The 9,976-nt window shown below is 48.7% G+C and overlaps 1 long non-coding RNA gene across 1 annotated transcript in view; it reads right to left on the reverse strand.

Moving 5' to 3' along the window:
• The window catches only part of LOC141578073 (uncharacterized), a 30,414-nt gene extending 20,993 nt beyond the window's left edge, over window positions 1-9,421 (reverse strand). The window contains exons 1-3 of the long non-coding RNA XR_012507941.1: window positions 8,894-9,421; window positions 4,231-4,804; window positions 2,678-2,846 (exon numbers count right to left, since the gene is read on the reverse strand). This is a non-coding gene — a long non-coding RNA (uncharacterized LOC141578073). The remainder of the gene's footprint in view (window positions 1-2,677; window positions 2,847-4,230; window positions 4,805-8,893) is intronic.
• Between the last annotated feature and the right edge of the window lie 555 nt (window positions 9,422-9,976).

Raw genomic sequence — 9,976 nt, forward strand, 5'->3', positions numbered from 1 at the left:
AAGTCCTAACTTGGATGACAAATGGAATCTTAAAAATGCCTCATGTCCGCCATTTACTCTGGAATTCGATTCCTGGCAGGTACCTCCCAGACACCCCATTTTAGTAACAGCCCCAGCACCCACCTATGTGTTTGAGGTCACATTCAATTTCCACTGTTCCCTCCCCCAAGCCCTGCCCTGGAATCAGTCCTGTTATATCCGTCACTAAGCCCATCTCAAGTCTGGTTCTGCAGGGACCACTGCCGCAACCCCACAAGCTCACAGCATGGTGCACTGAGTCACAGTCCTCCAAAGGGTGCTCCCTGGAGGGGGAGGCATCTCCTGCCACTGGTCACCTCAGAAGGCACTGTATTCTCACAAAGGAGGCCCAGGAGAAGGGACCCAAGGTTCTCCCGTGGTCTGAGATTTGAAGGGCCCGAGGTTTGGGGGAGCTCCTAATTAGCAGACACAGTTGTCAGTAAGCAGACGAGGATGGAGGAACCCAGGCCAGGCTGTTCTCACTCCGACCCCTGGGCTTTCGGGAGCCACAGGAAAGGCCTGTGTCCAGGGCATAGCTCGGCCATCACAGATCCCAGCCTGCATTTGCCAACCCGGACAGACTAGACTCCTTCTACTTACGACATTTACTTCTGATCTGTTCCCCACCCACAATGTGATGGACTCCTTTAGATATTCTTTCCTGTCTGAAGCGAGACAAATTCAGTGAAAAATGAAGTGTCCACATTTGGACCAGAGCATGAAAGGAGAAACAAGGCCTCATGGTCAGCATGATGGTGGTGGCCAAACACTTTCACCGGGTGAGATGAACCATGGTGGGGGTGAGAATCCAAGGTCCTAGGTCGGCCAAAGCATCTTCCTTCACAGTTGACTGGGGTGTTGGAGACTCACTCCCTCAAACTAACGACAAGGCCGACAGAGGTGGACGTCAGCTGCAACAGACACGGAGTCAGCTATTTACTGCCAACATGGGTTAAAAGTAAAGGCCGGTGCAGGGAGGCCTGCACGGCTGCTGAGGCAAACCACAGACCCGGCTCTGAATGCCCACTGGCTGGAGCAGGGTGGAAGCTACGGTCCCCTGTAGCAGTCCCTATGTCCACCAGATCCAGGTGAACCAGCTACTTAGGAGAAGGACATGTTGTCCTGATACTCAGATAAACCAGCCTCGTAAAGGGAACAAAAGAGTGGCATGGATTTTAGACCAAATTCTGCCTCTTTGTGAAGGCAAAGTAAAGTAAATGGCACGGGAATTAAAATGCAAAAAAAAAAAAAATTAAATAACAAAACGGTGACTGCTTCCTCCAACAGCTGCTCACCCCCGAGCCTGCCACTTCCTCACCAGTGACCGCCGGCCAGGCAGTGCCGTCACGCGCGTCACACAGCGACAGCCAGGAACCGAGTGCCAAGCACGTTTGTGTAAAAGAAGGAATGGAGCAAGATGCTGCAGAATTTGACTTTACAAGATTAAATACTCCATGAAAAATATCCCTCAGCAGCCGCCTAAATGAATTCGCATCTCACTTCTTCAAAACAATCAAACAAATTTAATAAGGGCGCATTTGTCACCAAATATAAGGAGGACCAAACTGGTTCCTTAAAGCAAGGATTTTAAGAGGTATCAAACACCAGTGTGTGATGTGCTAAAAAAAATTAGAAAATAAAAAGATGACAAGGATAATACATGGATTAAGGCAGCTGTTAAGTTTTTGCTTTTTAAAGCGATGGAGACAGCACGGAGGGCGATCTAGCTATTTCCAATGCAGGGTGTGCACAGCCCACATTTTCAGACGCAACAACATGCTCACAGGGCAGTACAAGAGAAAAAGGAATAAAGAAAAAGGAAAAGAGGAACAAGAGAAAATTAGAAACACACAAGAACAAAACTGACTTTGACAGCACATACAAGAATTTATGTGAGTGTGTGAGGCCAGGGACGCGGGGATGGTGAGACCCACCCTCACCTCCTGCTCCAGGGAGAGCAGGGGCCTGAGGGGAGCGGCGCTGCCGGGGGACCCCAACGTGGTCAGCGCCCCTAACCAAAACTCCACATACATGGGTTTAGGCAGGTCTTAAGCTACAAATTGTGGTCACATTTCAGGCTGGACAGTTTTACGCACTTCCACCAAGAGTAGCAGGAGAGATTTAGGCTCTGTTCCTGCACCAAAGCATTGTTTAAAAAATTAATGTCTGCGGAATAGTAAAAGCAACAATGGAGTAAATGTGACTGGAGGAGAACGTGCTTGACCCGAGCTCACTGGCCGCGTTATCTCACTGACGTTAAGATGCTGGCTGAGACCTTACGGTACCAAAACAGACAGACGCACCAGGAGGGAGGTTTAATGCGCTGCTATATTTTGATGCCGGGAGCCATGCCTGGTACACGAGGTTCTGGGTAAACAATGGTGACTGTGTCAACCACTATGGGGTAAGCACATATCCAGCTACTCCTCCAAATCCCAAGGGCAGACTTCAAAAAGCAAAAACAAGCAGGAATTCTCTGGTGGGTCTGCAGACCCAGAGCCAAGCAGTTGCTGAGCAATAATGTCACCAGTGCCTCCTGTGATAAAAGAGGAGGCACTGGCCTGAGGGCTTGGGCAGGGCTCCAGGCTTCCACTGCTCACCCACCAGTCTGTCCAGGGGGAGAAGTTGGTCCCTGCTTACTTTGCACCGATGCACCTACCTTGACTGACGCCTGGGGGATCAGCAGGCGGTGACATGTGAGGTGAACGGAGCCAGCCTCGGTGTAGCCCGGTGCTGGCAGCTGTGCCCTCAGCAGTGCCCAGGCTCCTAAACCTGACACCTCATCTCCAAGGAGCAGATGGGAGCGCGGGCATGTAGATCACAGGGCCCTGTGAGGACAAGAACAGATCATGGCCATGACATGCCTTGCCCCTTCCTTAAGCATGTCCGGGAGGAACAGGAAATTCATCCAGAGCCCGCTAGGCACCTCACGCAGGTGGGACTCGGGTCCTCTTGCCTATCACTCACAGGGCTGATCTGGATATTCTTTTTATCAATTCTCTGGCATCTTCTCCTCCAACTTCCAAACAAACAGAAAGTAGAATATGATCTTAATTAAGTTCAAGAATCACAGAGCACCGCCTCCACAGCGGGCCCGGCAGCAAGTGCCAGGTTGTCCGACCATCACCTGTGGGACCGCCATGAGCCCTCTCCAGACTCAAGGACCGAGGCCGTAGGCCGGGTGTACACAGATTCCCTCACTCTCCCCAGCAAAGGGGGACCACCTCCCGGCAAAGGCATCTCACCCTCTTCTTCCCGAGGGACAGCACAATAGATACACTGGGAAACAGAGCAGAAGTTGGGGGGTTAGGCAGCCCAGAAGAGCTCGTCTGTAATTCCGAGGCAAATTGGGGCCGTTGACTTAATCACAGGGACAAAGTGAGGATGAACATTTCTCTGCTCTTTCCCATACTCCGTGATACGCCTTTCCCTGCATAAGGAGTTCATTCGGAGGTCCCTGGCGGTGTTTCTGATATCCTAACATGGCATGCTGCCTGTCGGGCAGGAAGAGAGTGCCTGAGCCGAACAGGTGCTGAGCCTGGGAGGCAGGAGACACTGGCTCCAAGCCAGCTCAACCAGCGCCTCGTTCTGCCTCTCGGGATTCAGCATCTCATCTATAAGCAAAGGGATGAGACTGTCCCAGGAAACGCTGCCCAACAGAAATGAAATGAGAGCCATGTAAAGAAAGTTTCCCAGTTGCCACATTTAAAACGGTAAACAAAGAAACAAACCAACAAACAAAAAACAAGTACTAGAAACTGATTTTAAGAACATATCTTACATAATCTACTGTATGTAAAATACTATCATTTTGACATGTAATCAATAGAGGAAGTAACAAGATAGTTTATATGCTTTTAGTAGACAAGCCTCATCGTCTCATGTGCATTTGAACTACAGCACATCTCAGCTCAGACCAGCCTCCTCCCCAGTGCTCCTAGCATCAGTGGCTGTGGCTACTCTATTGAACAGCAACTCCAGGGGTCCCACCAGGGTCCTGGCTGAAAAGCAGGAGTAAGTGCTCTAACACTATCACTAAAAGGATCTCTCTGAAACAAAGGCGGATTCACTTTTAAATGTCTGTAAACCGGTGGGCTGCACCTCCCTCCCCCCTTGGATACAAAAGAGTCCTATTCCTTGCTGATCCCTTTCTGGATGGAGAGAAGAAACCCGGCACACTGCCAGGGTGGACTGGCCTCCAGGTAAACTTACCTGCTGTCTGTGTCCAGTCCCATGAAGTCCTCCTTCTCAAACGGCATGCAGAGGAGTGGGATCTTGTCCCCAGGCTTGTCAGGGGCCCCATCCAGCCACTTGGACTTGAGCAAGATGAAGAGTGACTCAGTGAAGTCCTCGATCCTCTTCTCCACCACCCTGCAGTCCTCGTAGATTGAAGGCCACGTCGGTGCGCGGCTGCTTGGCTTACCTCCCCATGCAGCACAAAGACAAAGAGCTGAGAGTCATTAAGCGTGATGCCATACAGCTCCTCTGCACGTGGAGCTTCTCGAAGGCCTTGGCCGAGAGGCAGTCGGTAATGGTGACAAGGCCCACAACCATGCGGTGGTTCTGGAAGACGCTCCATCCATTCTTGGGCGCATAGTGGTGCCTGTAGTGCGTACAGAGTGCGCCCTGGGAGCTGCACGGGCTGATCTGGCTCACCAAGGAGATTCGCTTATAGATGCAAAAGAAATTCTCCTCTGAGATGATCCCCACTGGTTTGACCACCACGGGAAGAGCCTCATAGTCCTCAGCACACTGCACGTAGTCAGGAATGCTCATGTTGCAGGCCCTGCCGAGAGGGGAGAGGAGATCGAGGTAAATATTGTGCTGTGTGCTGTGGGCGCCTCTGGGTTGCGGTGACCTGGTGTGTACCAGCCAGAATTCAGGGGAAGCCCAAGCAAATCCAGGGGTACAGTTTGTCCTTCAGAGCCTGCACATGGCTACCGTAGCTCGGATCACTTTACCCAGCATTTGGTCTAGGCTTCCTGCCCCTGCAGAGAAGGGTCATTTCTTGTTTTCTGTTTCAAAGCACCTAGCAAGGCTAGCAAGGCCCTGATGCAAAGTCACTGCTCAAAAATGCGGAATAAAGAAATGAAAAAAGGAACTGCTTTCCGCAACCCCCTTCAGCAGAATATAAAGAAAAGGACAACAGTAGGAGCAAAAGATGTGGATTTCAATTCCAATTTAATTGAACCCCTAAGCTGCAGAATAATGGATAAGAAAACTTGCCTTGGGGAGGAGGGTACAGTTCAGTGGTAGAGCACATGCTTATCATGTACGAGGTCCCAGTACCTCATTTTAATAAATGAAACAAATAAATAAACTTAATTACCCTCCTCAAAAAATACTTTTTAATTCAAAATTCAAAAAACACCTTGCAATTGGCACAACATTGTAAACTTGACTATACTTCAATTAAAAAAAAAAATCCTTGCCTTACAAGAATATATCTGGATTACGGAAGTTTGCAAAGGTAAAATGCCTAGGGTACCACCTGCATAAAAACGGGTGACTACAAATTTACTATCCCTCCTTTATGAGCTATATTTCCTTCGGGGGGTTAATAAACTCTCTGAGCTAATTTTCTCAGATTTAAAAAAATGTAAATATTACCTGATTCTCAGTACTGCTGAAGAATCAGATAACCCTATGAAAGCATCTGACCCACAGAGGTTACTCAATAAATGTTTGTTGAATGAATGAATAAACAAGCAAAATGAATGCTGCTCCATGCCACAGACCATCATAATGGTACTGCTTGGAAATCCCAAGCCCACGTTCCACCCGTCTCTACACTAACCATGTGGGTGACCTGGGCAGGCGTGTGTGCTTCTCTAAGCCCCAGTTTAATCGTGAATAGAAATGATGGCAATAACACAAACCTCAAATTGTTAGTGAGTCAGTAATTAATCGTACCCCAACTTTGCAAGATGGAACCATTAAGGAAAACTGGGAAAGGGTCCATAGGCCCTCTCCATATTATCTCTTACAACTACATGGGAATCTACATTATATCTCAAAATAAAATTTCTACTTTTTTAAAGAAGGTATTGAGGTTAAATGTGCTCACTGTCTCAAAAAAGGAACACACAGAAAAAATAGGACAATGCCCAGCACATGAGATACACTCAGTTAACATTCCCACTGAACCCACAGGTCCCTCCAAATTCAGAGCAAGAGGATGGGTCCTCGTGGCAAGAGGCCACTGCACCTGAAGCTAACAAAGCTAATGGTGCTCACTTCCAAGAGTCCCTGTCACCACACTTGTTCTAATTTTCTATTTGTAATTTTTTTCCTTTTTATTACATAGAAACTCCCAATTGCATAGCCTTCACCTGACTAGACATCAAGATGGCAGCCCTTCAAAACCTGACCACAGAGATCATGATGGCAGCCCTTCTTGGTGAAACAATAAAATGAAAAGCCATTTCCACAAGACCTCTGTGTAAATCTACTAGGGAACTTCATCCTGGACTGAGGAAGAGGTCTGGGGAGGAGGGGGCCATCTGGGGTATAGAGAACTATGGGCCACCTGTCCCACGATGGACTTTAGACTCAACCATCACCCTCCAGGAAATTTAAAATACACAGCGACATAGTGCTATGGGCAAGATTTTTTTTTTTTAAATCCCTGAATCCCTTGCAGGTCTTGTTTCTACTGAGACACAAATAGATTATGTGTATATTGTTTAACAAAAGCCTTAAAATATTATCACCCCAACTTGACACATCAAGAAACTGAGGTAGAGAGGTTTGTCACATTGTGCAAGATTAAAGAGAGGCCACGACAGACACCATATTTAAATCCAAGCCCCTGCTCCAGTGCTCACACTAGAAAGTGTGACATACTGCCCCTTTTCTGCCCTCTCCCTGCAATAAATCTCTGCAGAGTATTTTCTGTGCCACCTGGAATCACAATCACATCAATTTTCCACAAAGAGCTATGTGACTCCTTGCAGGAAGTAACAAAATCTAAAGTGTTGGGATGGGAGGAGAGATTTGCATTTTCTGTTTCTCAAAGGAAACATGGCTTTAAAAGAAACTGAAAAGCACTTATCTAGTCTAAGCCCTCATTGTGCAGAGAAAGAAACGGAGGGTCAGAAGATATGAGGAAAGGGCCTTATTAACAAATATTTCCTCAGCACAACACCAAGCCAGCCCTGGGAACTACTGGGGGAGGATCTGTGAGGCCCAGAAGAATGAGTGTTAGAAAACGGAAAGAGAAGAAGCATACAAGGCCCTGTCTCTACACCACCATACCATGAAATTCCACCAAATTACCCAGTATGGGGGCAGCCAATAATAAGGTGGGGTAAACAGGTTACAGAGACCTGGAAGTCTCAACCATAGTGGAAATTCCAACATTTACTGTTTTTTTTCCCAGTTCAAGCATCAACTCAGTGGGCACTCTGTACCAGGGACTACACGAGGCCTGGAGTTCTCCCAAATACAGATCTCTATTACCACGTGTGCAAAGCACATAAAGGCCACCAGAAGAAAAGCGCTCACAGATAACATGGAATTACTGAAACTGAAAGCAGCCAAAGAGCATATATTACTAGGAAAAATGGTGCTGCTACAAATGGACTCATGGACATAGGAAGCAAACTGTGCTTAGCAGGCAGGAAAGGGGAGATTAACAGATACACGTTAATAAATATAAAATAAATGACAAGGGCCTACTATATAGCACAGGGAACTATATTCAATTTCTTGTAATGAGTTCTACTAAAAACAATATATTACATATGTATATACATATGCATATGTTTATAACTGAATCTCTGCTGTACACCTGAAACTAACATTGTAAATTGACTACATTTCAATAAAAAATAAATTAAAAAAATAATTAAAAATAAAAGCAACGCCATTAAGAAAAAAAAAAGAATACTGTAATCCCCTTAGCTGTAGGTGCTGGAGAATCCTGGTTGCAAGCACCAAGTCCACTGGATCACTCCAGCACTGGCTGTCACTCTTTCTGACCATTACAGAGTCACTTGGCTTCACTGAGGTTACTTTTCTCTTCTGTGAAAGGCTACAGTAGCAACTAACGTTGTATAGAATCTCATCATTCACAAGCCCAACAATTAGTGAGGACTTCCCATGGGCCAGGCTCTGGAGAGATGAAAAGATACAGTCCCAGATATATTCATGGGTAGAAGAAATTTATGCCATAAAGACATTAATTCTTCCTGTTTTGATACACAGATTCATTGCAATTCTGATTAGAATTCCTACCAGATATTTCATGGAATGTAACAAGTTATTTTACGGTCAGGAATAGGCATGAAACTTCCTTAGAAACACCACTGAGGAGGGGTGGGTTTGTCACTCATTTTCACTGGTCTTTCTGATGTGATGAAAACGTTCTGGAATAATAATTGTTGCACCACTGTGAATATGCTAAAAGTTGCTGAATTGTACCATTTAAATGGATGGACTTCATGGTGTGTGAACAATATCACAATAAAGCTGTTATATGAAAAAATATTTCTTGACAATTATTTTTCCCTCTATACTACTAGTCTGCCCCACGATTTAAGAAAAACAAAAAACCAAAACAAACCAAACTGTGCCAGGAGCTCTTTAGGACTGCAATGTCCCTGGGTCTCCAACGCCTCTGGTGGTGCTGTTCCTGTTAACGCACCCTAGCTGGGCTGGGCTAGTTAGGGACTGTAATTATCTTTTTAAAATCGACGGTTACACGTTTCACCCTGGGAGTGGGAAGGAAGGACCATGTCACAGCCTCATGCCTTCAGCTCATTTTTAACTGAACCAAGCCCTGCTTTCAACACTGTAATCCCTGGCACTATAAAAACACGTGACATCAACAAGCACCGCCATCATTACACCTGAAAGTGTTCAAAGTACTTACCTGGGGCAGAAACACTGAGGGAGGAGACAGAAGCTCGCTCAGCACTGAGGATCCACTTTCCCGACACCACCAGAGGCTGCGCTTTACAGCCGGAGGCTCTCAGCCCAGGGAGCAGCGCCCACGCCGCTGAGCTTGTCCTCAGGGAGCAGGAAAGGAAGAGCAGGGCAGCCCCGGGGTCGAGGGGCAGGGAAAGCGGGGGGGGGTGGTTGGTGGAAACGCGGGCTGCAGCCCCGCTCGGAGGCCAGCCCCAGCCCCAGCCGCCTGCCCCCGTTCGGGTCCGCAGACCCCACCCGCCCGGGACACAGCCCGCCCAGGGGCGGGGACGGGCCGGCGGCCGAGGAGAGGCAGCCCGGGAGGAGAGGACTCGCGGGCGGGAGAGGGGAAGGGGACGCCAGCCACGGACTGAGGGGAGCCCGGCTGGGTGAGAGGCTGCAGGTGCACACCTGGCCATGGAAAGGTGTGGCCGGGGCGCCGGGTTAGGTGGCGCGGGCAGAGGGGTCTGGCCAGAGCAATTCAGCTGAACACAGGCTGACTGGCGCCCTAGGGGTCTGTGACATGCCGCCCGCCCTCCCGCAGCCGCCTGACCCCTTTCCCGGGAGCCCCCCACCTTGCACTTCCACAGCCAGAGGCCCCGGCCCCGGGCAGGAGCTAAAGGCCTACCGGTCGACAGAGCTGAGAAGCCTTTGGGGCCGATCCCCGGCTCAGAGCTGGAGCTTCCAACCCGCGGTCCAGCTGGCACCGACTGCCCATGCGCAGGAGGGCCAGCGATCCACTCTGGGTTCTGCGAGAGAAGGTGGGGCAGCGAGGGAGGGAGAAGATGGGAGGGGGAGGAGAGGAGGGGAAAAGTGGAGGGAGACAGATGGACCGGAAGAGCAGAGAAAAGGGATGGATCTGGAGAGGGGAGGGTCGTTGCGGAGATGGAGAGAAAAAGCTTTACCTCTGGGGGCACCCCGAAGGAGGCGGCAGTCTTGCCTCTGTATCATTCTGTTACCCTTCAAGGCCCGCAGCTCATGTTTTACCTCTCTGATCCAGCCCTCCATCCGATGCTTCTGCAGAACCCCTATGGGTATCACACCCGTTGCC

This window comes from Camelus bactrianus, chromosome 7, assembly GCF_048773025.1.
Source record: "Camelus bactrianus isolate YW-2024 breed Bactrian camel chromosome 7, ASM4877302v1, whole genome shotgun sequence".
Lineage (NCBI taxonomy): Eukaryota > Metazoa > Chordata > Mammalia > Artiodactyla > Camelidae > Camelus > Camelus bactrianus.